At 36.8% G+C, this 27,679-nt stretch overlaps 1 long non-coding RNA gene across 6 annotated transcripts in view; it reads right to left on the bottom strand.

Annotated features, from left to right (window-relative positions):
- Window positions 1-27,679, bottom strand: part of LOC140843357 (uncharacterized) — a 778,257-nt gene that overhangs the window by 269,318 nt on the left and 481,260 nt on the right. For all 6 annotated transcript variants that reach the window (XR_012121024.1, XR_012121023.1, XR_012121025.1 and 3 more), the window contains one exon: window positions 6,600-6,824. This is a non-coding gene — a long non-coding RNA (uncharacterized lncRNA). The remainder of the gene's footprint in view (window positions 1-6,599; window positions 6,825-27,679) is intronic.

The raw sequence follows: 27,679 nt of genomic DNA, 5'->3' as shown, positions 1-27,679 counted from the left end.
ACTCAAGTTGTTTACAAGTTATAGAAACATCTCATCTCAGAATACAGAGTTTTTTTTCTAATTCAGAGAATTAATTTTAAAACTAAATTGTGTTGCATACTGTTATATAAGGATTAACACACTCTTACTCAAAAAACATTAACAGTCTAATCCCACTCTTTTTCCCCCTGAATTGTCTGTTGATTGACTGCTGATCACTTTATCACTAAATGTTCAATTTAGTATACTGGTAAGAATTTACTTCATGCTTTGGTAAGGGCACATAACAGAGAAAACCCATCTCATCTGCACCACTTCTGAACCTTTCCAACACCCCTGTTAGTTTTTCCTCCTTGTCGCTTCCAGTCCCTGACATCTGATTTATCTGATACAGCCCCTTCATCATTTGTTTCATTCCATTTTCAATTGTTTGGCCGCCTGTTTCATGCCTGCCCACAAGTTACTCTTTTGTGTTCCTGACATTTCCCTATTTGATAAACACCTTCAGACAATTATAAATATGAAACACTATCACTTGGTTCTTGGTTTTCAGCAGCCAATGTGAATACCAATGTTGTCATGTGATTATGTTACAGAAAATGCTTCCTATATATAATACTTTTAAACCAGTAAAGCAATTATGCACTCCATAGGTCTTTAAAAGTGAAAGATGTTTTTTTTTAAATGCTAGTTCAATAAAGTCACTCTGACACTGGGACCCTCAGTCACAGACTTTAAAAAAACGGTAATTCCTTGTAGAAATTCTCTCAACTCATCTTAAGTCATAGAAAGGAAAACAGAATTCTTCAGAGACTGCTTATAAAGTGATGAAACACTTCTAGGAAATGAAATGGAAAACACAACGGTGACTCAGGCTTAGAGAGTACCATTTCTTCCTTTTAGTAGTCTCAGCACTTAACTCAAAAGAGGAAAAGTTCCTCTGGCAAAGGAATCCTGTCAGGAGTAGGGTATCCGTAGTAAGAGTCTAGTATAAGAGGTGGTAAGTCGATGAGGCAAAGTCAAGGGGAGGGTGATGCAGAGCAGGAGCTATTTGTATAGGTCGGAATGGATTCCTCAATAGGATGATACTGAAGGTGAAGCCTGAATCGACTGAAGGAGTAAGACAAGTACCTGTATCAGTGACAAACATCCAGGCAGAGAGAAGAGTATTTGCTAGGACCCAGGCAAAAGCATGTGTGAGGTATTCCAGGAAGACAAGGAGTATAACTGCCATCGTCAAGTGAACTGATGTATCTCCAGAGGAAAGGGTGTTCCGGCCTGGGGTGAGAGCTCCATGACCAGTAAAACTGAAGTAAGGCAGTTGGGAGAAACCATTTTTACTGTTCACAGCTTGCCTAAATTCTATAGCCAGGCCTGGCTCTATCCATTCTCTCCAGCCTGGACGTGCACTCTCCTCTCCACCCATCCTTTCTGGTAGGAACTCCATGGCGGAAGGGGGTTCTTTGGTGACTGGTAAACACCAGACCAATTATGTAGGAGGAACGGAGGGGAGGAGAGAATGGATTGACCGCAAGGCTCTGCAGCAGTAAACACCCATTGATGTGCAAATGGACTAAGGGTAGGCAGGAGATTCTGGAAATTCTGCCATTTACCCCAGCTGATCAGAACATCTCTGTAAGAGTTAACTAGGAAGCTGGATAAAATTGACAAAAAGTAAACATTTCAGTGTTCTGCTAATGGCCCAAAAACATATAATAGTCACAAATGAATTTATTCTTGAATAAAAGTGCCAAACTTGGGGTAAGAACACAGAGAATGTGTGGTTCTCATCAACCTCTCCACCCCCAGCAGCCCATGCTCCATTAGTAGGCATGAAGCATTAGCAGGTCCTACCAGGGCGATTAGACCTTAGGAACCGGCCCTTTTCTCTGCTGCGGTCTAAGAAGTTCTCTCTCTTTTAAGCATTGGATGATCGAAGTGTCCCTGGAAGTGATGGTCTCAGAGGTAGGTGAGTGGGGAAAGCCACCAGCTGTGCCTGAGGTTTCTGTCTTGATTAGGGGAAACATACACCTGGCTAAAGTTATACACTTGTCTAAGGGAGACCAGAGAGAGCTCAAATTAAACCAACAATCCTGGCCAACACTGCAGCTGTGCTTATGCTCATCGCAGAGGCAAAAAGGGAGAACAAGCCAGGGAAGCCATGAACACCTTCCCTACTCTCCAGAGACCATCAAAATAACAGATGCCTTTTAGATCACAGCTTCTAAGAACAGTGTCTGTCCAATCACTAGCAGACCACCAAGTGATACGAACACAGAGGTAAACCCTGGGAAGACAGGCTTAAAAACAGTATCAACAAAGCACAAAAACAAAAAGCTAAGGAAAAACATCAGCTGCCAAACACAGCAGAGGAAGCTGATTTCACAAGTCTAGTCTGGGCAAATTACTAAACAAAGAAATAGCAAACAAGAAGAACCAGCAAGAACAGCAACTTTCACTGGGGAGAGAAAATCAACATTAAAATTTTTGCACTTCAGAAGATACCATGAAAAATTATAGTTATCTTTAGTTCCTTTTGCTAGATCAAGTAGTTGATCTTTGGCAAGTTACAGAAGTCTTTGGCATTCCTTAATACTGCCACATTTTCTGTATCCAGTGACCAGTGCAGAACTATGCAATGCATGTCTTACCAGCAGAATAAAATCTCCTTTTAGTTTTGCCCTAGATCTGTTAGAGTTTCTTCACTCATTTGACCAGAATTCATTAGGAATTTCTAATAAAGCTTCTGTCTTTTTCATTTGTGCATTCTCTATGACTTTTCACTCAAATAGTGTCTCAAAGTCAAGGCAGTGGAGCACAGGGTGGGCAGGAGTCTTCCAATATACATGCAGGCATTAAAAAGGATTGCCTACAGAGAATTTAAAAGCAATAATAAAGCTGTCCAAAAATTAGATTTCTGTTTGATCACCATCATAGTACATCAATTTAAGGAATGTCAATGGTAAAATACGTGTTTAAAAATACTTTTAAATTCTGAGCAATTGCTGGTATTACTGTTTTTATAATGTAAAATTCAAATGAACCATTTTATTATTTATCTGTCAATATCATTGTGTTCTGCATACTAATTTTGAGGACTTCCGTTTATGTAGTCACCCTCCAAAGAGGAAGACTCAGCTATATGCAATTCTTTTGAGAATAAACTCAAGCTCATTCAGAATAATTTGACCTCACTTCAAGTGTACAGTTCCTGAGTCTATTTATTATGTATCCATATTATTACATTTTTTCTCTTATTTTTGAATAACAATTCTACATATTTAATGTGCAAGTTTAGGTGTACACATAGATAGTGAAATAACTATTACTAACATAATCATCTCCTCACATATTATTGCAAAAAGCAACTTTGAAATAAATAACGATTGCACCCTGATTTTAAAGACCAAGAAACAGAATTTAAGTTACTTGAACTATATCATTCAGTGTAGCTACCTATTATTAATGTTTAATCGTTGTGGTAGGCAAAATAATGGCTTCCAAAGATATCCACAACCTAATTTCTGGAACTTGTGAAAATGTTACTTTATACGACAAAAGGACTTTGCGGGTATGATTAAATTAAGGTCCTGAAATGGATTATCTGACATTAGTTGAGTGGAATGAATCTAATGACATGTGTTTTTGAAAGGAAAACCTTTTCTCGCTGAGATCAAAGGAAGAACTGAATGGTCTGAGGCATGTTGCATTGCCGACTTTGAAGAGGAAGGGCGACCACTAGCACAGAAATGTGTACGGCCTGTAGAAGCAAAGGAAACTGTTTCTCTCCTTGAGCCTCCAGGCATAAACACAGCCTTGCCAAAGCTGTGATTTTAGGTGTGCCCCATTTCAGGCTACTAATCTCCAGAACTATAAAGTAACACATCTGTGTTATTTTAAGCCACCAAAGCTTGTGTTAATTTGTTACAGCAGCCACAGAAAACTAATACAACCGTGAACATATTTGAAAGCCACTCAAAATAATATCAAACATAAAAAAACCTTGGTATTTCCATTTTTGAAATGCATTACAAAATGGAATGACATTTCTATGAATCTTGGCTAAATTAATTATATAATTATTTCCTTTTCCAATTTGTTATCAATTGCTATAATTTTATTAATTTTAATTTCCAGAAAGCTTTGTGTTTAAAATGAAACAAAAAAAGACTCTTCAATCAATAGTGAGTGAATACAGATTAACAAACCTGGATATATCATCTTTTGAAAATGATTTTGTTAAGAAGGCCAATACTAAAAATGTCATTGGTGTATTTGGAAATGTTTAGATTCAGAAACAAATCTTATAATGCCTAAGAATTGTCCCTTTTCAAAAAATACATCAGGTTAATTGGCATATATTAATAAACTATCTTTTTTCCTTTTTTACTGTACTACTGCATTTCATTTATTTTTATGTTTAACTGCCTTGATTATACATATTCAGTGGCCAATACAAGAAAATTTTCTTTGCCTGCACTTTTTCTGACCATATATATTTTTTGCTACATTACAAAATTATAACTAACGATAATTTTGTCATGTACAGGAGGGGGATGTTAGAAAATAATCTGTGTGTCAACTATGCCTATATGCCACTGAGACTTGGTCAGTCACATGCACGTACAAACTCCCATCTCACATAACTTTCTTTCCAAGTATTATATATTTTGTAAGAGACCCTTTGTTTAATGTGACTCTCCCTGCAGCTGCATTGTTATCTTATAATACTGTAAAATAAAAAATCAAGGAATAAGAATGACTATGACCTTGAAAGAGATGCTTCAGTAATAAAAATTAGGTCAGAGGAGTATATTTGAATCTTTAAAAGTCATTTTGGATTTATACTTCTTTTCTATGAATGCTTTATAATTAGCACAAAGAGACATAAATGATATTCCTTAGAAAATGTATTAAAGCTACAAAAGCAGGATTTTTTTCTATAAGGCTGATAGTTTCTTTCCATGCTCAAAATTTCATTCCAATTTTAAATTAAGGAACTCCGCATATAAACTAAAAGTTAACTGTGAGTAACACTGAAATGAACATGGGAGAACAGCTATTTCTTGGAGATCCTGATTTCAATTGCTTTGGATACATGCCCAGAAGTGAGATTGCTGGATCATATGATAATTTTATTTTTAATTTTTTGAGGAACCTCCATACTTTTTTCCACAGTAGCTGCACCAATTTATATACAGTGTAATATTATTCAGCCTTAAAAATAAAAAGGAAGGACATCCTGCTATTTGTGACCACATGGATGAATCTGGAGGACATTATGCTAAATGAAATAAGCCAGATGCAGAAGAACAAATACTACGTGAGCTCACTTATATGGGGAATCTAAAATAGTCAATTCCTGAAGCAGAGAGTAGAAAGGTAGTCACCAAGGGCTGGGGGAGGAGGAGACAGACAGGTGTTGTACAAATGGTACAGTTTCAGTCATGCAAGATGAATAAATCCTAGAGACCTACTGTAGCAAGTGCCTATGGTCAACAATATTGTATACTCAAAAGCTTGCTAAGAGAGTCTAGGTCTTATGTTACATCCTCTCACCACAGCAAATATGTAAATATATATATATATATAAGTATATATATTAATTGGGTGGGAAAATACTTTTGGAGGTGCTGGATATGGCTAACACATTGATTGTGCTAAGTTTCAGGAATGTACACTAATCTCCAAATTCATCATGTTGTAAGCATAATACATACAGTTTTTGATATGTCAGTAATGCTCAATAAAGTGTTTAAGTCACACACACAGGTTCATTAAAAAAAAAACTGGATGATAGTCTATAACCTGTATTAGCACACTCAGTCCCAGTACTAAGAGAGCTATAGTGCCTTCTGTCATGCCAGGTTTCATGCAGACTGGACGCAGTGCCTCCTCTAGCCTCGTCAATGCAATCTGTTGCCCAGCTTTGGTTTCATGGATGAGAACTGGATAGTGTTTTCTTCAAATGCAGGAAATTTTTTAATCTTTCATTTCTGGCTAATGTTGTTTTTGTTTGGTGGATGTTACAAGGATTTGGAAAATGTCTCTTAATTGACAAATTTATAGTTTATATAAAAACACTATTTTTTTTAATTAGAAAGAAGGCACATCACTGGCTAGTGATTCAACAAAAACAAAATTAAAAGTCATGTGATCAAAACTGAGAAAAAATATTGTAGAAAAAATATCAAGTTCAAGAGTATCTAAAGAAAGTCAATGTAAAGCAATGTAACTTTAGGGAATAAAATACAAGAAAGCATTTCAGTTGCATAAAATAATAAATTAATAGAAAACTCCAAATAATCTGAGTTCTGCTGTTTCATCGTCACTGAGTTTACAAATACTGTCATTATTCCTTGGAGATTCTAGTTCTTTCCTGTCTCATTAAAGCATTTAACACATATGTATTATGTGCCTACTGGGTATAAGTCAGAGGGAGGTAAGGCTTGAGCTAAAACCACCGACCTTGATGAAATGACAGAATTGTTCAGATGCATAACTACAATAATGATTAATAAGTAAATAAGGGAAATTTTAAGTAAAACCTAACAAAACTGAACTAATGTGAAATAAATGTGACAAAAATACACACAGGAAAGACAAAGTAGAGAAATTACCCAAATTGAGGGAAAGGAAATGGTCAAGGATGACTCTTGATGGGGTTATGCTTAGTCTTTGAAGAGTTGAGATGACTTGAACAGGTACATAGCTTAGGTGGCCTGTGCGTCTGATGAAGAAAGCAGCATATTCAAAGCACTGAGTTATGATGACTGAACAACCAGGGCTCCATTAAGTGCCTCGAGGATAAAGGAGGAGCATTCCAGGAGTAAGACAGGGAAAATCTGCAAAAGTGAAATAATGGAATAAGTGAAGGACTTGTCTGTGACAAATTATTTCAACCACTTCATCAGAAATACCCACTTGCTACATTTGTATTTTTAAAAAATATGTAGGCTTATGTTTCACCTAATTATCTTCTGGTAAAGAATCATAAAGTATTATTGCATTTAAAATTATATGACTCATTATGAAATAAGTTTTTTTGATAGATTTTTACTAGGAATTTCATTTTTAAGATACTTGTCATTCAAGTATTCCATCTACTTCAGATTTGACAGACATTGAGAATTATTTTTTCTAACAATCCAGGACTGTAGTGAATTCCTGTTATTATATTGTTAATTTATTAGAAGTTTTTATAAACTTCAATATTCATCTGTTTAGAGTCTCCTAAAATTAAGCAAAATTTTTGATGGCTTATGATGTTTTAATATATGCTGATAATAACCATTGTTTGTTGAATGATTACTGTGATCCTGCTAATACTGTAGGTGCTTATAAACATTACTTCAAATAATTCTGAAGCTAATCCTATGAGGTGGGATACTAGATTTTCCATTTTACAAATAATTAAACAATTATAGAGGTTCAATAACTTGTTATGAGTTATCCAGGAATAAATGGAAGAGCACAATTGTTTCTTGGACACTTAAGTTTATGTTTTGTTTACTTTGTTTTTAATCATTGTGCTACACTGTGATATTCGTACTTCAATAGTTTGAATAATTAATTGAGTTAGTATTGTAATTCTGAAAATGTGATTTGTTTTTTACAAAAGGGAACCAAATTACAGCTGTAAGGTCTGGGCTTCTCTCAGGAGACCTGGATTTGTGTGTATACATGTGTATATCTTGTTGATGTTTGTGACTGCATAATAATATATAATTCCGCACCTAATCACCTGCAATAGCTGTCAAATTTTTAATGACTACATATTATAAATGTTAAGAGTTGACACAGTATCTTGAGCACATTTAGCAATAACCAAGCATATGATGCTGATGCATTAAGCCAGAAAAACGATCTATTAATTTTCAAGAAACAACAGAACTGATGCTTGGGATGGAATTTATGGAATGACCAACATATTATATCTCTATAAAGTTACCTACAACATCAAGTCAAATCATATACTCAATTTATTCATTTTCAAGAAAAATAGCTTAATAATGGTTAGCAAAATTCACTGTTCATGGACAGCCCATATATATCCTGATAGGCAAACTTAAACATGGGAATGTTAACAAGGTAAGTACTGTTTAGTGACGTAGTTTAAAGCAAGAACAACCAAGTGGCTCTAAGAGGAAATGGTATCATGCTAAGATATCATTATGAATTTATCTCATAGCGAGACTAATTCTAGAAATGTAATTAGAATACCGCAAGCTGATAGGCTACAACTTAGTGTATCATTTCTACAATGATATCTAAATACTTGACATCTATTTTCTACATGAGAATTGTCTAATAGAATTCTCTGTGAACATAGAAATTTTCTACATGCTGTTGTTCATCATTGTAACTACTAGTCACTTTTGGCTATTGAGTGCTTGGAATATTAACAGCATAACTGAGTTTCATTAAATTAAATTAAAATAAAGTTTTAATTGCCACGTATGGTTAGTTGTTACTGTTTTGTTTAATAAAGCTCTAAGGCTTTCCTTCATTGACAGGGCTTCTATACAACACAAAAGAGTTTAGATATCCTATGCTTCAGTGGCAATACTACTATTCTTTATTGATGAATGATGTCTTAAACATATAACATATAATTTACTGAAGACACAGCCAAATGCTACCACTATAGAAGTCCAACTAAGATCATTTTGTGTTTCTCTGTTATGATCAAGTAAGTGCTACATTTGTAGTTTAATTCTCAGAGTCAACCTTTTATTCCCAGGTTGGTGGGCAGAACATTAGTGAATTCTCAAATATTAACAACTCTTACATTTGTTTTGCCAAAGTGTAACACTCCTATAAGATGTCTCATTTTTCTGCACTCATTTTCTTCATTTATCATAATTTCTCTTTCTTCATTAGAAGAGGAAGTCAGAGAGTTGTTGAAATAAATACAGATGTGAGATGAAGTAAACTGACAAATAGAAGTATTGCATTTTAATTTTTGCCCTGCTGAATAACAGTATTTATGACAATCTGACATCCTTTATAGACCTCTAATAGTCATTACTGCTATGAATTCTTTAAACACATAATGGATGAGTCAATTGCAAAAGGCTGTAACAGCAAGGAACAGGTACACATTATGTCCCTCTCTTATAACCTCAGGAGCAATTTAACTTTTTAAAAGATAGTTGATAATATGTATAACCAATAAATTATGCTCACAGAATATGACCTAGAAACCCTGGTATGTGCATCCAAAGAAACATTATACATTGCAAAGTATACTGCAATAGCAAAAAATTTTAAACCTTAATTCGCATCCTCCCTAGAATAAATTATATATTTATTTTGGTTTTAAACATATTAAGGCCCCATATATATTTAAAGTACCATACCGATACCATTTCATATCCTATACAATACTAGAACCAATTTGCAGGATCCTATATATAAATGAAAAATACGAAATTCAGTTTTGTGGTTGTGTCACGGATCTAATAATTACAAGTTACCGTATGTTACAAGAACCTCTGGTATCAGACACCTGGTCATAAAATCAACAGAAGTTTGTCCAGTTAAAAAACAAACCACAAGTAGTGGATATTTGTATGTAATAAGAGAAGATAAAGTTAATAAATATTTTCTATCCAAATTTTCATAAAGTCTTGAGGAAAAAATCCATAAAATACAAATTAATTTGATTGGTTTGAGATGGCGGCGTGAGAGGAGAGACAGAGGCTTCCTCCTACTGGATACAATTAGAAAATATAGTTGGCACAACTAATCCTGAGAGAGCAACAGGAAAGAGGACGCGTCAGACTGCACACACCTGGAGAAAAGAGCAGACCTCAGCGAACGGGGTAACGTACCAGAGCTGTGGCTCCGCGGGGCCCAAGCCCTTCCCCCACGCCAGCTCACCGGCGGGAGGAAGAGAAACGGAGCACGGAGGGAGTGGAAGGCTTGAGATTGCTGAATACCTAGCTCCGGAAATCTGCGCTGGGAGCACAAACCTACATTTCATGGTGCTTTCATCATACTCTTCTGATTATGGGGTTGGAAAGCTTAGACAGGCGGAGTTCCTGGGGAGACTGGGATTCTGGCCAATTGTGGAAAGCAGGGATCCATCCGGCTGCTCTGGGACAAAAGCTTGTATCTGTGTGCTCGGCCCACTGGTTCAGGCAGTGGAGACAGGCACAGAAGCTGGAAAGCAGGGAACAGCTCTTTCCTCCCCCGGGGCACCAATACCTCTCCCCTGCGACCCCTGACATTGCTTCAGGGGCTGAGCAGCTCCAGAATAGAGCTTCTGGACACTAGAGGGCGCCATATACAAACATGAAACGCCAAAGGAACCTGGTCCAGAGTAAAATTAATATAACTCCGGAGAAAGTGTTAAATGACATGGACCTTACGACTCTTCCTGAAAATACAAATTAATTCATATTTTAACATGAGATTTCAATTTTCAACAACTAAAATATACACTAATTTTTCTATGTTGATGACTCTAATTTCTAACCACAGCTTCAGGCCACACAATTACCTTTCAAATGCTCTGTGAAACTATTAATTTAATATTGAGCCATAGAGATATATTCCTTTACAAATAACAATGAAGTGTGTGTGCACATGGGTGCATTCGTCTATAAAACACACACATATAAATATGCATAGATCTCATATATGTGTTTTTCTCTCTCACATTTCAGGTAGCATCATAGTCATTCATATGCTACAAGTCACTGAAGCCTGAAATACCACAATTATATCTCACCCTTTCTTCCCTCTAGCTCCCAAGTTCAATCAGATGAGTTTTGTCTCCAAGTCTGTATTACCTTTCTTTCCCATTGTCAATTTGGCATGATACAACCCTAAATCTGACGCCCATTATTCCTCACCAGAATTCTATAATTGCTCATTACTTATAAAATCTCATTAATTGTATGTAACATGGCTTTCACTACATGGCAGGTTCCTATCTCTAAAGGTCTCTGAAACTGTTTCTGGTTTAAATCATCCCCAAGTTAAGTCTCTTTCTTAGCTTCTGCAGAATTAATGACTATTGCTGCTCTTGTTATCATTCACAAATCTGTGATCAAGACTGTGTTGCCTCTCCATTCATGCAGACTATATTTTGAAAAGTCAAACTGGAACTTCATCCATTCCCTTAAACACATTTCTCTCGATAAGAATGCAGGAAATGCACGAGATAGCCACCATCTCCACTGACAAAGCTTTACCTATTTTTAAGACTAGATTATTACTTTATCTAATTTCAAATGTCAATGAAATCACTACTGTGGACATAGCCACTGGTCAAAATAATCTATTTCTTCTAAAGTATCACATTTTTCTAATATGCTTTCTCCATATGTATTTCTTTTTGTGTATGCTGATTCTCTGTAGTTCAGGAAAAGAAGTTTATGCATTACTTCTCTTAGTGCCTAACAGAGTTCTTTGCACATATCAATTGAGTTAAAGTCATTTAAAAAATGACTCTATTGTTGAATCTTTGTAGGTGACTGGAGTCTGATGGTGTGATCAGATCAGCATGAATAAGCATGAATCTGTAGAGTACAGATCCAACTGGTAATTCTGCAAGTCAGTTGTCAATGTTTGCCTGTGAAAGCAAATGTACACATTTTACTGTTGGATTAGTTTTTCATTTCAAAATTTCTGAATCTGCAGTATCAGCTATGCTAAAAGAAAAGTGAAAGTGAAAACTTACATTGTAGTCATATATAAAGCACATTAATAGAGTAACTTCATGGACACAAAAAATGCCAAAACCTTGTACTTTATTCCCAGAGCTCAGACATCAGTACTGCCAAACAATTGCTGTGGGTTGGAAAACATTCTGGATATTGATATTCAATATTTTTAACCTTTTGTCAGTAGGTGATGAATTAACTCAGCTCCAAGGCTGTTGCAGTTGACAGTGAGAGCTGATTTAACGCATTTCTCACTGCAGGGAGAAGAATCAGGACCAGAGAGAACAGCCAATAGAAAAATGAAAATGAATTAAAAATAAAATTAGTGCTATAGTACTTTAGCACTGGTAGGCATTCCAGAATCTCAGGGATAATTAATATTCTTAATATAAAATATTGATGTTATGCAGTATTAATGAAGTATCACAGTAAGAATTGACAGTGTTTAATGTTTCATAGCAGCCTCCTAGCTGAGCACAGAACTTTATACAAGCAAAGGAATTTAATTTTAGATCCAAAAATATTAAAACCCTTTGGGATGGAATACAATTAACTCTTTCTTGCTTTCTGTCTTTACTATCTTGCTTTACTCCTTATGCAATGGAAATGCTTCCTTTCAAATTACTACTTGTCACCAAGTTTGTAAACTTGCATGCATTTTTTGACCTTGTTGCTTTATCATTTGGAGGAATAAGGAATACAAATCACACCACTGCCTAAAGCAATTATCTTATTCGGAATTACAAAATTGTAACTTTCAAGATCTTTCAGTCATTCCACATTTACTGATGCAATTATTCTTTATTCTTTTTTATTAAAGTATCATTGATACACACTTATGAAGGTTTCACAAGAAAAACAATGTGGTTACTACATTCACCCTTATTATCAAGTCCCCCGTTCATACCCCATTGCAGTCACTGTCCATCAGTGTAGTGAGATGCCACAGAGTCCCTATTTGTCTTCTCTGTGCTACACTGTCTTCCATATGAGCCCCCACACACCATGTGCACCAATCATAATACCCCACAATCCCCTTCTCCCTCCCTCCCCACCTGTCCTCCAACACCCCTCCCCTTTGGTAACTACTAGTCCCTTCTTGGAGTCTGGAAGTCTGCTGCTATTTTGTTCCTTCAGTTTTGCTTCAATGTTATACTCCACAAATGAGGGAAATCATTTGTATTTGTCTTTCTCTGCCTGACTTCTTTCACCAAGCATAACACCTTCTAGTTCTATCCATGTTGCTGCAAATGGTAGGATTTGTTTCTTTCTTATGGCTGAATAGTATTCCATTGTGTATATGTACCACCTCTTCTTTTTCCATTCATCTACTGATAGATCCTTAGGTTGCTTCCATATCTTGGCTACTGTAAATGGTGCTGTGATAAACACAGGGATGCATATGTCTTTTTGAATCTGAGAAGTTGTATTTTTTGGGTAAATTCCTAGGAGTAGAGTTCCCAGCAATTATTCTGTATTTTAAACCTTCCTCCCCATCTAGTAGTGTTTTATTAATCCTGAATTATAGTTCATACAGGAAGTACAAAAAAGTCTTATTGTAACTATTTTCTCATATAACTATCAGTTATCTATCACTTTTCACCATAATGCCAGATGCCCTGAAAAATACCATTATTCCCTAAATGAGCATTGTTTTATTCTCTATGATTACATATATATCTAAGTATCTGTCTACCTATCTATTAACTCTGGGATTTATATACTTTTTGTTTTCAATATATTTTAGTAACTATTCTTTTCAAATCATAAATGATTCCAACTTAATGCAGCAAGTGTACCTTCAAGCTGGCTCATGTTCCTTTTGGATACACTTCTTACTTATTTTGCAGCTTCCTTTCCTTATATTCGACAATATGTCCCAAACTTGTCTTGTACATTTTGTGCTAAGCACCTCAGAGAGCTTTATCTCTGTGGATTCTAGCTACATCTATTGCTGAAAAGTATTTAAGGAACCAAATCAGGCTGCTAGAAGTGTTTATTGCTATGGGGGTGCTAGTTGCTACTGACCTTAAATCTTTTCAATGGATAATGCTGGAACATAAATTCAAAAATAAAAACATCTTTCATTGCTTTACTCAAATCAAATATAAGATTTATATTATTTTATCTTTCATGCTGAAAAGCTATCTTCTTCACAATATTAACATAATTCTTATTTTCTTTATCCAACAATACCCAAAATTATATGTGGAATATGCACACAATTACAGTAAGACAATAAAATAAAGTTTGAGAAGTATTTGCATTTTTTTCTTTCATATATTGCTTTGAGAATGTACAAATAATTGGATTGACTTTTTTCCTCTATAACATTATTTTGCAAAAGTATATACAATTGGCTGTATTTGTGCAATTAATTCTAGTTGAGATTTTTCTTCATGATTTCATCTTAGTTTTTGATTATAGAGAACATTCACCTGATTCAAATATTAAAGTTATAAGAATATTCACAGAAATTCTTTTCTTCCCTGTTCCTTCCATTCTGTTCCCTGCCTTTTTACAAGTAATAACTGTTTTTTAGTAGTTTCTGCTTTCATTAGTCTTTTGCACATGTAATTATGATGTGTGTGTGTTCATTTTCTCCACTTTCTTCTTCAAAAGGCAGCATAACATATATATTGTTTTGTACCTTGCTTTTTTCATTTAACAATGTACTACAGAGATCATTCTATATCAGTATGTAGAACTCTTTTTCTTTTTTTTTCCTATGGAGTGTTTTTATTGGACAGATTTTAATTCACATTTTTTTCCCACATTTCAACCACACTGAAATAAAACATAGCTTTAACAAGCCTATGACATTTTAGCATTGGGACATCGAGAGATTAGAAACATCATTTATTTTTTTTATTTTTTATTTTGTTATTATTAATCTACAGTTACATGAAGGATATTATGTTTACTAGGCTCCCCCCTTCACCAAATCCCCCCCACACCCCATTCACAGTCACTGTCCATCAACATAGTAAGATGCGGTTAAAATCACTACTTGTCTTCTCTGTGTTGCACAGCCCTCCCCGTGCCTCCCCCACTATACATGCTAATCGTAATGCCCCCTATCTTTTCTTCTCCGCCCTTATCCTTCCATTCCCACCGTCCTCCCCAGTCCCTTTCCCTTTGGTAACTATTAGTCCATTCTAGGGTTCTGTGCTTCTGCTGCTGTTTTGTTCCTTCAGTTTTCTATTGTTCTTATACTACAAATATGAGTGAAATCATTTGGTACTTGTCTTTCTCCGCCTGGCTTATTTCACTGAGCATAATACCCTCAAGCTCCATCCATGTTGTTGTGAATGGTAGGATCTGTTTTTTCTTATGGCTGAGTAATATTCCATTGTGTATATGTACCACATATTCTTTATCCATTCATCTACTGATGGACATTTAGGTTGCTTCCATATCTTGGCTATTGTAAATAGTGCAGCGATAAACATAGGGGTGCATCTGTCTTTTTCAAACTGGAGTGCTGCATTCTTAGGGTAAATTCCTACAAGTGGAATTCCTGGGTCAAATGGTAAGTCTATTTTGAGCATTTTGAGGAACCTCCATACTGCTTTCCACAATGGTTGAACTTATTTACATTCCCACCAGCAGTGTAGGAGGGTTCCCCTTTCTCCACAACCTCACCAACATCTGTTGTTGTTTGTCTTTTGGATGGTAGCCATCCTTACTGGTGTGAGATGATATCTTATTGTGGTTTTAATTTGCATTTCTCTGATGACAAGCTATGTGGAGCATCTTTTCATGTGTCTGTTGGCCATCTGGATTTCTTCTTTAGAGAACTGTCTATTCAGCTCCTCTGCCCATTTTTAAATTGGATTATTTGCTTTTTGTTTCTTGAGGTGTGTGAGCTCTTTATATATTTTGGATGTCAACGCTTTATTGGATCTGTCATTTATGAATATATTCTCCCATACTGCAGGATACCTTTTTGTTCTATTGACGGTGTCCTTTGCTGTACAGAAGCTTTTCAGCTTGATATAGTCCCATTTGTTCATTTTTGCTTTTGTTTCTCTTGCCCAGGGAGATATGTTCAAGAAGAGGTCACTCATGTTTATGTCTAAGAGATTTTTGCCTATGTTTTTTTCTGAGAGTTTTATGGTTTCATGACTTACACTCGTCTTCGATCCATTTCGAATTTACTTTTGTGAATGGGGTTAGACAGTGATCCAGTTTCATGCTCTTACATGTAGCTGTCCAGTTTTGCCAGCACCATCTGTTGAAGAGACTGTCATTTCCCCATTGTATGTCCATGGCCCCTTTATCGAATATTAGTTGACCATATATGTTTGGGTTAATGTTTGGAGTCTCTATTCTGTTTCACTGGTCTGTGGCTCTGTTCTTGTGCCAGTATCAAATTGTCTTGATTACTGTAGCTTTGTAGTAGAGCTTGAAGTTGGGGAGTGAGATCCCTCCCTACTTTATTCTTCCTTCTCAGGATTGCTTTAGCTATTCGGGGTCTTTGGTGTTTCCATATGAAGTTTTGAACTATTTGTTCCAGTTCATTGAAGAATGCTTCAATGGTAGTTTGATAGGGATTGCATAGAATCTGTATATTGCTTTGGGCAGGATGGCCATTTTAGCGATATTAATTCTTCCTAGCCAGGAGCATGGGATGAGTTTCCATTTGTTAGTGACCTCTTTAATTTCTCTTAAGAGTGTCTTAGAGTTTTCAGGGTAGAGGTCTTTCACTTCCTTGGTTAGGTTTATTCCTAGGTATTTTATTCTTTTTGATGCTTTGTGAATGGAATTGTCTTCCTAATTTCTCTTTCTATTAGTTGATTGTTAGTGTATAGGAAAGCCACAGATTTCTGTGTGTTAATTTTGTATCCTGCAACTTTGCTGAATTCCGATATAAGCTCTAGTAGTTTCGGAGTGGAGTCTTTAGGGTTTTTTTATGTACAATATCATGTCATCTGCAAATAGTGACAGTTTAACATCATCTTTACCAATCTGGATTACTTGTATTTCTTTGTTTTGTCTAATTGCCATGGCTAGGACCTCCAGTACTATGTTGAATAACAGTGGAGAGTGAGGGCATCCCTGTCTTGTTTCCGATCGCAGAGGAAAAGGTTTCAGCTTCTCTCTGTTCAGTGTGATGCTGGCTGTGGTTTTATCATATATGGCCTTTATTATGTTGAGGTACTTTCCCTCTATACCCATTTTGTTGAGAATTTTTATCATGAATGGATGTTGACTTTTGTCAAATGCTTTTTCAGCATCTACAGAGATGATCATGTGGTTTTGTCTTTCATTTTGTTGATGTGGTGGATGATGTTGATGGGTTTTCGAATGTTGTACCATCCTTGCATCCCTGGGATGAATCCCACTTGGTCATGGTGTATGATCCTCTTGATGTATTTTTGAATTCGGTTTGCTAATATTTTGTTGAGTATTTTTGCATCTATGTTCATCAGGTATATTGGTCTGTAATTTTCTTTTTTGTTGGGGTCTTTGCCTGGTTTTGGTACTAGGGTTATGTTGGCTTCATAGGATGAGTTTAGGAGTATTTATTCCTCTTCTATTTTTGGAAAACATTAAGGAGAATGGGTATTATGTGTTCTCTGTATGTCTGATAAAATTCCGAGGTAAATCCATCTGGCCCAGGGGTTTTGTTCTTTGGTAGTTTTTTGATTAATGCTTCAATTTCATTGCTGGTAATTGGTCTGTTTATATTTTCTGTTTCTTTCTGGGTCAGTCTTGGAAGGTTGTATTTTTCTAGGAAGTTGTCCATTTCTCCTAGGTTTCGCAGCTTGTTAGCATATAGGTTTTCATAGTACTCTCTAATAATTCTTTGTATTTCTGTGGGGTCTGTCATGATTTTTCATTTCTCATTTCTGATTCTGTTGATTTGGTTGACTCTCTTTTCCTCTTAATAACTCTGGCTGGAGGCTTATCTATTTTGTTCATTTTTTCAAAGAACCAGCTCTTGGTTTCATTGATTTTTGCTATTGTTTTCTTCTTCTCCATTTTATTTATTTCCTCTCTGATCTTTATTACGTCCCTCCTTCTGCTGACCTTAGGCCTCATTTGTTCTTCTTTTTCCAATGTCGATAATTGTGACATTAGACCATTCATTTGGGATTGTTTTTCCTTCCTTAAATATGCCTGGATTGCTATATACTTTCCTCTTAAGACTGCTTTTGCTGTATCCCACAGTAGTTGTGGCTTTGTGTTGTTGTTGTCGTTTGTTTCCATATATTTTGCTGCATCTCCATTTTGATTTGGTCATTGATCCATTGATTATTTAGGAGCGTGTTGTTAAGCCTCCATGTGTTTGTGAGCCTTTTTGCTTTTCTTTGTACAGTTTATTTCTAGTTTTATGCCTTTGTGGTCTGAAAAGTTGCTTGGTAGGGTTTCAATCCTTTGGAATTTACTGAGGCTCTTTTTGTGACATAGTATGTGGTCTATTCTGGAGAATGTTCCATGTGCACTTGAGAAGAATGTGTATCCTGTTGCTTTTGGATGTAGAGTTCTGTAGATGTCTATTAGGTCCATCTGTTCTAGTGTGTTGTTCAGTGCCTCTGTGTCCTTACTTATTTTCTGTCTGGTGGATCTGTCCTTTGGAGTGAGTGGTGTGTTGAAGTCTCCCAGAATGAATGCATTGCATTCTATTTCCTCCTTTAATTCTGTTAGTATTTGTTTCACCTATGTTGGTGCTCCTGTACTGGGTGCATATATATTTATAATGATTATATCCTCTTGTTGGACTGAGCCCTTTATCATTATGTAATGTCCTTCTTTATCTTTTGTTACTTTCTTTATTTTGAAGTCTGTTTTGTCTGATACTAGGATTGCAACACCTGCTTTTTTCTCTCTGTTGTTTGCATGAAATACCTTTTTCCATCCCTTGACTTTAAGTTTGTGCATGTCTTTGGGTTTGAGGTGAGTCTCTTGTAAGCAGCATATGGATGGGTCTTGCTTTTTTATCCATTCTATTACTCTGTGTCTTTTGATTGGTGTATTCAGCCCATTTACATTTAGGGTGATTTTTGAAAGGTATGTACTTATTGCCATTGCAGGCTTTAAGTTTGTGGTTACCAAAAGTTCAAAGTTAACTTCTTTACTATCTTACTGTCTAACTTAACTCGCTTATTGAGCTATTATAAACACGGTCTTATGATTCTTTATTTCTCTTCCTTCTTATTCCTTCTCCTCCCTTCTTCATATGTTGGGTGTTTTGTTCCGTGCTCTTTTTAGGAGTGCTCCCATCTAGAGCAGTCCCTGTAAGATGCCCTGTAGAGGTGGTTTGTGGGAGGCAAATTACCTCAACTTTTGCTTGTCTGGGAATTGTTTAATCCCTCCTTCATATTTAAATGATAATCATGCTGGATACAGTAGTCTTGGTTCAAGGCCCTTCTGTTTCATTGCATTAAGTATATCATGCCATTCTCTTCTGGCCTGTAGGGTTTCTGTTGAAAAGTCTGATGATAGCCTGATGGGTTTTCCTTTGTAGGTGACCTTTCTTTACTCTCTGGCTGCCTTTAATACTTTGTCCTTGTCTTTGATCTTTGCCATTTTAATTATTATGTGTCTTGGTGTTGCCCTCCTTGGATCCTTTGTCATGGGAGTTCTGTGTACCTCTGTGGTCTGAGAGGCCATTTCCTCCCCCTAGTTTTGGGAAGTTTTCAGCAATTATGTCTTCAAAGAAACTTTCTATCCCTTTTTCTCTCTCTTCTTCTAGTACCCCTATAATGCGGATATTGTGGCGTTTCGATTGGTCACACATTTCTCTTAAAATTCTTCAATTCCTGGAGATCCTTTTATCTCTCTCTGCATGAGCTTCTCTGCATTACTGTTCTCTGTTTTCTAGTCCATTAATGGTCTCTTGCATGTCATCCATTCTGTTTAGAAGTCTTTCCAGAGCTTGATTCATTTCTGTATTCTCCTTCCTTAGTTCTTGCATATTTCTCTGCAAGTCCATCAGGATGTTTATGACTTTTGTTTTGAATTCTTTTTCAGGAAGACTGGTTAAATCTATCTCCCCAGGTCCCTTCTCAGTGGAAGATGTAGAAGATGGTCAAAGCTCTCTGGTTAGTCTTGTCTGTATCAAATTTTTTTGCCTTTTCATGTTGATAGGTGCAGTGGAGTGCTTTTGACGTTTCTATCAGCTGGGAGATTCAACCCTCTTTCTACTTGGCTCCTGGACTTTCTTTACTGGGACAACTGCAACACCTAGTGACTTGTGTTGTGCAATTGCGTGTAAACTGGGTCTCTATATCTTGCCCGGCCGGTATGTAGGAAGCTCCCTTGCTGTGGGCATGGCCAGCCTCAGGCTGCTTCTATGCTATGGCGGGGCCCCGGAGGGGTAATGGATGGGGGGCTGTTTGGCTGTTTACCTCTGTGAGGATTCTCAGAGCTGTTGCCCAGGGGGTTAGTGCACCCAGAGTTCCCTGGAATTTTCAGGTGCTGGACTGTGACCCGGGAAGCTTCCGTCCAGTGGTGGTGTCCCTGTCCCTTTAAGACTTTCAAAAAGCACTCGCTTTTCTTTGTCACAGGGGCGCTGGTTTCCGGACCCGCTGAAAGGTCTTACTGTCTTATTTGCCTAGTTTCCAGCTCCCCACGCATGCACTGTGTCTGCGCTCTGGTGCGGATGGCTAGGGCTGGGTGTTTAGCAGTCCTGGGCTCCCTCTTCCTCCCCACTCCAACTCCTCTCCTCCCTCCAGGAGCTGGGGGGAGGGGCGCTCGGGTCCCGCCAGGCTACAGCTTCTATCTTACTGCTTTCACCAGGCGCTGGGCTCTCGCATGTGTGGATGTAGTCTGGCTGTTGTCCTGTATCTTCTGGTCTCTCTTTTAGGATTAGTTGTATTTGTTGTATTTTCAAAAATATATATGTTTTTGGGAGGAGATTCCCACTCTCCTACTCATGCTGCCATCTTGGCTCGACCACCTAGAACTCTTGTTCATATGAATTTACAATCGCCTAGGACTCCAATTTTTAATTTTGTTTTTCATTTCATCCAGTCCTTTGTGGATGGGCATTTTGACTGTTTAAAACACTGTTTTACAAATAATAAAAGAGCAATTAACTTTGTTCATAAACCATTTTTCAAGTGTTCTAAATCTGCAAGCCATTCTAAATCTTTAGAACAGACTTTTAGAAGTGGGGTTGCTGTACTAAAATTCAGATTCATGTCATTTCCCTAGATATCACCAAGTTTGTCTCCACAGGAGTTGTGGCATTTTGCATATTCATCAGTGATTTATTAGAAATACTGTCAAATGAGAAACTTTGAGACTCTGACAGATAAGAAATCATACTTTTGTTTTTACTTGTCTTGTTAAATATGCAATATATATATATATTATAAGCATCTTTTTATATTTTAAAGACTTGTCTGTATTTATTTTTCTGAGACTAGTTTACTAGTATTTTACCTATTTAGTATGTGCTTTCTGGCCTTTATTTTATATTATTATTTTTTAAATTTTTTATTAAGGTAATATTGATATACACTCTTATGAATGTTTCACATGAAAAAACAATGTGGTTATTACATATACCCATATTATCAAATCCCCATGCATACCCCAATGCAGTCACTGCCCATCAGTGCAGTAAGATGCCATAGATTCACTACATGCCTTCTCTGTGCTACACTCTTCTCCCCGTGATCCCCCACACCATGTGTATGTACTAAACATAATATGCCTCAATCCCCTGCTACGTCCCTCCCCACCCACCCTCCCACACCCCTCCATTTGGTAACCACTAGTTCCTTCTAGGAGCCTCTGAGTCTGCTGGTATTTTGTTCCTTGAGTTTTGCTTCATTGTTATACTCCACAAATGAGGGAAATCATTTGGCACTTGTATTTCTCTGTCTGGCTTATTTCACTGGGCATAATATCCTCCAGCTCCACCCATGTTGTTGCAAATGGTAGGATTTGTTTCTTTCTTATGGCTGAATAGTATTCCATTGTGTACATGGACCACATCTTCCTTATCCATTCATCTACTGATGGACACTTAGGTTGCTTCCATATCTTGGCTATTGTAAAAAGTGCTGCGATAAACTTAGGGGTGCATATGTCCTTTTGAATCTGAGAAGTTGTATTCTTTGGGTAAATTCCAAGTAGTGGGATTCCTGGGTCAAATGGTATTTCTATTTTTAGTTTTTTGAGGAACCTCCATATTGCTTTCCACAATGGTTGAACTAGCTTATATTCCCACCAGCAGTGTAGGAGGGTTTCCCTTTTTCTGCATCCTCACCAGCACGTGTTGTTCTTAGTCTTTTCAATGCTGACCATCCTTACTGGTATGAGGTGATATCTCTTTGTGGTTTTAATTTGCATTTCCCTGATAATTAGTGATGTGGAGCATCTTTTCATGTGTCTGTTGGCCATCTGAATTCTTTGGAGAACTGTCTCTTCATATCCTCTGCCCATTTTTTAATAGGGTTATTTGCTTTTTGGGTGTTGAGGCATCTAAGTTCTTCATCTATTTTGGATGTTAACCCCCTGTTGGATATGTTATTTACAAATATATTCTCCCATACTGTAGGATGCCTTTTTGTTCTGTTGATTGTGTCCTTTGCCATACAGAAAATTTTTAGATTGATGCAGTCCATGAGTTCATTTTTGCTCTTGTTTCCCTTTCTTAAGGAGATGCGTTCAGGAAGAAGTTGCTCATGCTTATATTCAGGAGATTTTTGCCTATGTTGTCTTATAAGAGTTTTATGGTTTTGTGACTTACATTCAGGTCTTTGATCCATTTTGAGTTTACTTTTACGTATACGGTTAAACAATAATCCAGTTTCATTCTCTTGCATGTAGTTGTCCAGTTTTGCCAAAACTAGCTGTTGAAGAGGCTGTCAGTTCCCCATTGTATATCTATGGCTCCTTTATAGTATACTAATTGACTATATATGCTTGGTTTTATATGTGGGCTCTCTAGTCTGTTCCATTGATCTATGGGTCTGTTCTTGTGCCAGTACCAAATTGTCTTTATTACTGTGGCTTTGTAGTAGAGCTTGAAGTTGGGAAGCATAATCCTACCAGCTTTATTCTTCCTTCTCAGAATTGCTTTGGCTATTCAGAGTTTATTGGGTTTTTTATGTACAGTATCATATCATCTGCAAACAGGGATAGTTTAACTTTGTCCTTGCCAATCTGGATGCCTTTTATTTCTTTGTGTTGTCTGATTGTTGTGGCTAGGACAACCAGTACTATGTTGAATAAAAGTGGGGATAGTGGGCATCGTTGTCTTGTTCCTGATCTTAAAGGAAAAGCTTTCAGCTTCTCGATGTTAAGTATAATGTTGGCTGTGGGTTTGTCATATATAGCCTTTATTATGTTGAGGTACTTTCCCTCTATACACATTTTGTTGAGGGTTTTTATCATGATTGGATGTTGAATTTTGTCAAATGGTTTTTCAGCATCTATGGAGATGGTCATGTGGTTTTTATGTTTCTTTTTGTTGATATGGTGGATGATATTGATGGATTTTTTAATGCTGTACCATCCTTGCATCCCTGGAATAAATTATACTTGATCATGATGGATGATCTTTTTGAAGTATTTTTGAATTCAGTTTGCTAATATTTTGTTGAGTGTTTCTGCATCTATGTTCATGTTCATCAGGGATATTGGTCTGTAGTTTTCTTTTTTTGTGGTCTCTTTGCCTGGTTTTGGTATTAGAGTGATGCTGGCCTCATAGAATGAGTTTGGAAATATTCCCCCTTCTTCAACTCTTTGGAAAACTTCAAGGAGGATGTGTATTAGGTCTTCACTAAATGTGTGATAAAATTCAGCGGTGAAGCCATCTGGTCCAGGGGATTTTTCTTAAGTAGGTTTTTGATTACCAGTTCAATTTCATTGCTGGTAATTGGTCTGTTCAGATTTTCTATTTCTTTCTCAGTCTGCCTTGGAATGTTGTATTTTTCTAGAAAGTTGTCCATTTCTTCTAGGTTATCCAATTTGTTAGCATATAATTTTTCATAGTATTCTTTCATAATTCTTTATATTTCTGTGGTGTCTCTAGTGATTTTTCCTTTCTCATTTCTGATTCTGTTTATGTGAGTAGACTCTCTTTTTTTCTTGATAAGTCTGGCTAGGGGTTTATCTATTTTGTTTACTTTCTCAAAGAACCAGCTCTTGCTTTCACTGATTGTTTCTATTGTCTTATTCTTCTTGATTTTATGTATTTCTGCTCTAATCTTTATTATGTCCCTCCTTCTACTGACTTTGGGCCTCCTTTGTTGTACTTTTTCTAGATTCATTAATTGTGAGTTAAACTGCTCATATGGGATTGTTCTTCTTTCGTGATGTAAGCCTGTATTGCAATATACTTTCCTCTCAGCACGGCCTTCGCTGCATCCCACAGATTTTGTGATGTTGAATTATTGTTGTCATTTGTCTCCATATATTGTTTGATCTCTGTTTTTATTTGGTCATTGATCCATTGGTTATTTAGGAGAATGTTGTGAAGCCTCTGTGTGTTTGTGGGATTTTTCATTTTCTTTGCATAATTTATTTCTAGTTTCATACCCTTGTTGGTAAAGTTTCAGTCTTTTTGAATTTACTGAGGCTCTTTTTGTGGCCTAGTATATGATCTATTCTTGAAAATGTTCCATGTGTACTTGAGGAGAATGTGTATTCTATTGCTTTTGGGTGTAGAGTTCTGTATATATGTCTGTTAGGTCCATCTGTTCTAATGTGTTGTTCATTGCCTCTGTCTCCTAACTTATTTTCTGTCTGTTTGATGTATCCCTCCAAGTGAGTGGAGTGTTGAAGTCTCCTAGAATGAATGCATTGCATTCTATTTCACCTTTTAATTTTGTTAGTATTTGTTTCACATATGTAGGTGCTCCCATGTTGGACACATAGATTTTTATAACAGTTATATCTTCTTGTTGGACTGACCCTTTTAACATATGTAATATCCTTCTTTTGTCTTTTGTGACTTTCTTTGTTTTGAAGTCTATTTTGTCTGCTAGAAGTACTGCAACTCCTGCTTTTTAATCCCTATTAGTTGCATGAAATATCTTTTTCCGTCCCTTCACTTTTAGTCTGTGCATGTCTTTGGGTTTAAAGTGAGTCTCTTGTAGGCAGCATATAGATGGGTCTTATTTTTTTATCCATTCAGTGACTCTATGTCTTTGATTGGTTCATTCAGTCCATTTACATTTAGGGTGATTATCAATAGGTATCTACTTATTGCAATTGCAGGCTTTAGATTTGTGGTTACCAAACATTCAAGGTTAACTTCCTTACTATCTAAGAGTCTAACTTAACTACTTAATATGCTATTACAAACACAATCTAAAGGTTCTTTTCTTTTTCTCTTGCTTTTCCCTCCTACTCCATTCTTTATATATTAGGTATCTTATTCTGTACTCTTTGTCTATCCCTTGATTGACTTTGGGGATAGTTCATTTAATTGTGTATTTGCTTAGTAATTAGATTTTCTACTTTATTTACTATGATGTTTTTACCTCTGTTGACAGCTATTAAATCTTAGGAGCACTTCCATCTAAAGCAGTCCCTCCAAAATACATTGCAAAGATGGTTTGTGGGAGGTAAATTCTCTCAGCTTTTGCTTATCTGGAAATTGTTTAATCCCTCCTTCAAATTTAAATGATAATCTTGCTGGATAAAGTGATCATGGTTCCAGGGCCTTCTGCTTCATTGCATTAAATACATCATGCCACTCCCTTCTGACCTGTAAGGTTTCTTATGAGAAGTCTTATGATATCCTTATGGGCTTTCCTTTCTATGTGATCTTTCTTATTTCTCTCTCTGGCTGCTTTTAGTAGTCTTTCCTTATTCTTGATATTTGCCATTTTAATTACTATATGTCTGGGTGTTGTCTTCTTTGGGTCACTTGTGTTGGGAGATCTATGCACATCCATGGCCTAACTCCTTCCCCAGATTGGGGAAGTTTTCAGCAGTTACCGCCTCAAAGACACTTTCTATCCCTTTTTCTCTCTCTTCTTCCTCTGGTACCCCTATAATGTGAATATTGTTCTGTTTGGATTGGTCACACAGTTCTCTCAACATTCTTTCATTCTTAGAGATCCTTTTTTCTGTCTGTGCCTCAGCTTCTTTGTATTTCTCTTCTCTAGTTTCTGTTTCATTTATCATCTCCTCCCCCATATCTAATCTGCTCTTAAGACCCTCCAGTGTGCTCTTCAATGATTGGATCTCTGACCAGAATTCATTCCTGAGTTCTTGAATATCTTTCCATACCTCCATGAGCATGTTAATGATTTTTATTTTGAATTCTCTTTCAGGAAGATTCAAGAGGTCGATGTCATCTTTCTCAGTAGTTGTATTAATAATTTTACTTTGAACCAGGTTCCTTTGGTGCTTCATATTTGTATGTGGTGCTCTCTAGTGTCCAGAAGCTCTAAACTCTGGAGGTGCTCAGCCTCTGAAGCAATATTGGGGGTTGCAAAGGAGTGGTATTGGTGCCTTGGGGGAGGAAAGAGCTGTTTTCTGCTTGCCGGCTGCTATGCCTGTCTCCATTGCCTGAACCAGTGGGCTGAGCACACAGGTATAAGCCTTTATGCTTTGCCTTTGTAGTTGCTGTAGACAGATCTTTCCTCTGGCTGGGCTAATGCCAGGGTTGGGTTTGCTGGTTTGTGAGCCAGGTGGGGCTGTCCAGGAGAAAGACACAGTGGGCTGCATATCACAGAGGGGGTCCTTGGAGCTGTGTAGCCAGTCAGGGAGCTGGAGCACCTGGAAATCCTGAAAGCTCCCAACCTGCTGGGCAGAGTGCACCCAGACAATTTTGTCTACCTGTCCTTTCTCCTGAGCAGTAAGCTCTGTGCAATCCTTGCCCCTTTAGCAGCCCTCTTGCTAAGGGCTTCCTTGTTAGGAAGTCTCTCACACTGCCCTCATTTCTTTTGTCCCAGAACTGCCCGATATGGATCCCTGCTTTCCATGCTGGAATCTCAGTCTCTCCAGGAATTCTGCCTGTCTTAGCTTTCCTATCCCCTAATCACGAGAGTATCATGAAAACACCATGAAATGTAGGTTTGTGCTCCCAGAGCAGATTTTCAGAGTTAGGTATTCAGTAGTTCCAGGCCTCCACTCCCTCCCTGCTCCATTTCTCTTCCTCCCTGAGGTGAGCTGGGGTGGGGGAAGGGCTTGGGTCTCACCGGGCCACAGCTTTGGTATGTTAACCCGTTCTGTGAGGTCTTCTCTTTTCCCCAGGTGTATGCAGTCTGGTGCAGTCTTCTTTCCTGTTGCTCTGTTAGGATTAGTTGTATTAGTTATATTTTCATATTATATGCAGTTTTAGGAGGAAGCCTTTGTCTCACCTCTCGCACCACCATCTTTAATCCTCCTAATCCTTTCTGGCCTTTATATTCTGAATTAGATATATTATTCTTTCTTTGTGAAATATACTGGAGATATCATTTGTATCCATATAGTGTTTGATCTCTGTTTTTATTTGGTCATTGATCCATTGGTTATGGAATATTATGTTTCGACTTGCTTGTGGGTGAGTTTTTGCTATTAATTTATTATTTACAATGTGGTATGACTATAATTAACTTATTAATTGTCCCTTATTTATTTATTTACTTGCTGCCTAACATTGTAAAGTGCTAAATGTGTAGATAGGAATACAGTCATAAGTATGATGATTATTGTTTAGAAGAGACAGACATTAAACAGATCATTTAAATATAGTGAAAATTTTACATTTAGATATGTACAGGAAATACACAAATACGTAAGAGCTTATAAGATACCTTATGAGATGTATTATACCGTAATTATATCCTTCATTCTAAAAATTAACCCTTTCATAGCTTCTATTTTATCACAATAAATAAATGTGTACTTGGTATCAATTATACTGTACCAATTATGCTTGTACTATAATTGACACCAATTATGCTTTATCAATTGTGCTTATATTGAGCCACTACTTAGATTTAAACTTATGAAATTATTAACCCAAAGTTTTCATATCTAGATATGATGAAGGAATAGGCACTGTATTTAAATTTTTACCAAAACAACTAGAAAACCATAAAAAAATAGATGAAACAATG

The sequence above is a fragment of the Manis javanica genome, chromosome 9 (genome assembly GCF_040802235.1).
Source record: "Manis javanica isolate MJ-LG chromosome 9, MJ_LKY, whole genome shotgun sequence".
Lineage (NCBI taxonomy): Eukaryota > Metazoa > Chordata > Mammalia > Pholidota > Manidae > Manis > Manis javanica.
This window is presented reverse-complemented; position numbering and strand designations above follow the sequence as displayed.